This window comes from Myotis brandtii, unplaced genomic scaffold (assembly GCF_000412655.1).
Source record: "Myotis brandtii unplaced genomic scaffold, ASM41265v1 scaffold139, whole genome shotgun sequence".
Classification (NCBI taxonomy): Eukaryota; Metazoa; Chordata; class Mammalia; order Chiroptera; family Vespertilionidae; genus Myotis; species Myotis brandtii.
The window spans coordinates 1,036,928-1,038,884 of NW_005354965.1; positions in this window are offsets into that span (position 1 = coordinate 1,036,928).

Genomic DNA, 1,957 nt, shown 5'->3' on the forward strand with positions numbered 1-1,957 from the left:
CTGACACGGGTGCCCGTGGCCTCAGTGGCACTTCCGTGGAGGGATATGCCGCGAGTGCCACGCGTGATCTAACAAATGGGGTTTGGAAGAACAACCTGTTTACAGCCAAGCAGGGCTCTGCGAGTGCTGGCTGAATAAGGAGTGACGTTCTGGCTGCTCTGATGGCTTCAAAGATCCATGAGGCACATCTAGTCTTTTGAATGGAAAAGACACGCAATAATGGTTGCGTGACCTTGAGCTGCTTAATCTACACACACAAACTTTAGATCATGAAAAAAAAAAAAAGGAAAGGGAACTAGGTCTCATTTATGACGGAACAGGCTGTCCCTAGAGGTTCTGGGATAACATGGGAGGTGTCCTTGGTGCTGAATGACGGACAGGGAGTCTGGTCATCACACCCAACATCAGCATCTGAGAATGAAGAAGAAGAAAAAAGAAGGAGGAGAGGGAGAGGCAGAGAGAGAAGGAGAAGGAGAAGGAAGAGGAGAAATCTGACACATGACGTATTCCTGGGGGAGGGGAGGGGGTGCTGATCAGAGAAAGTCTGGGAAGAACAAGATTCTTAAAAATAACGCCGCGGTGATGCCCAGGGGTGGGAGCGCCCGAACCGTTCAGGGCTTCCTGTGTCGTCATGGGGATTAATTAGTCAATGTCTGTGCCTAATTTTGGAGTCACTGTGAGTTAATCGTGCGTGAGGAGCTGTGACTCAGATGCTAAACGCTGTCCAGAAGGGGAAGGTGCGTGTTAGGGTTCCTGAGGGCTGGGACGCCCGTCCATGGATTGTCTCACCCCGAGAGCACCCTCCTTTTGGACAATGTTGAGTGGCATCTTGTCAAAACGTGCTGCCGAGTTTTTGCTAAAGATCATTAGGTTAAAGGGAGGTTTGCAAAGTGACATTTTAGAGATTGCGTTGGAGATCTAGGGAGAGTTGGGGTCAAAGGGTCTTCAGGAAAGTGCCCTTCCGCCCTGTCTGCCCCCGCCCCCTCCCCCGTCTCCCTTGCTCCTCACACCTCTGTCTGCCCTCGGTCCAGTGGAGGTTTTGTGTCACGTATGTTTTCATCAGAGTCACAACGTTTGTTATTCGCTCCTGTTTCTGTCCAGGTCACGTAGGGTCATCCACCAAGGGGGTGTGGCTGTCGCCGGAAACAGCACCGATGACGTGGCTGTGACGCTGTGGCCCGGTCCGGCAGGCGGACGAGACCTGGACCAAGTGTGAGAAGCATGAAGTTGAAACTGGTTGACAAGATCCTATCGGAACAGTCCCCAAAGCAGGCTGTGAAGTGCTGCTCAGCCCCGGCCAGTGTGGGGGTCATAGTTCAATTCCATGTCAGGGCACATGCCCAGGTCGCCGGCTCAATTCCCGGGGGGAGGGGGGGTGTAGGAGGCAGCTGATCTATGATTCTCTCATCATTGTTTCTCTCTCTCTTCCTCTCCCTTCCTCTCTGAAATCAATAAAAATGTTTTTAGGAAAAGAAGAAAAGAGCGCACCCCTCCTTTAGAGCAAGAGGCCCCCAACATTCCTGGCCCCGGGAGGACCAGCTCGGGTCCGAGAACACCCAGAGCACATGGACCCACGGCGCCAACCGGTTCCTCTCCTCCTCAGAGGGCGCTGCGGCTCCCGGCCAGAGGGGCACCCGGGGGACACGGCCCGGTCACTTCCGCATGGAGTCACCAGAACGCACTCGCGGTGTCCATGTCGAAGGCAGTGTCGCTGCCGGGCGGCGAGCTGATGGCCTGCGGCCCGTGGGGGGAGGGAGGCCTGTCCAGCAGTGTGCTCAGCGCCAACAAGCGGCGGAAATGAAGGCCTTGCCTGGGAACCGCTGCGTACGCTCTGGCACCAGGAGCTCTGGCACCAGGAGGCACCTGCCGCTGGGATCGCACTGAGGACAAAGGCTCAGGGACCGGGCCCCGCCCACCTGCTGTCAGGGGCGCTCTCCTGTCCCCGCCCCTCCCTGGG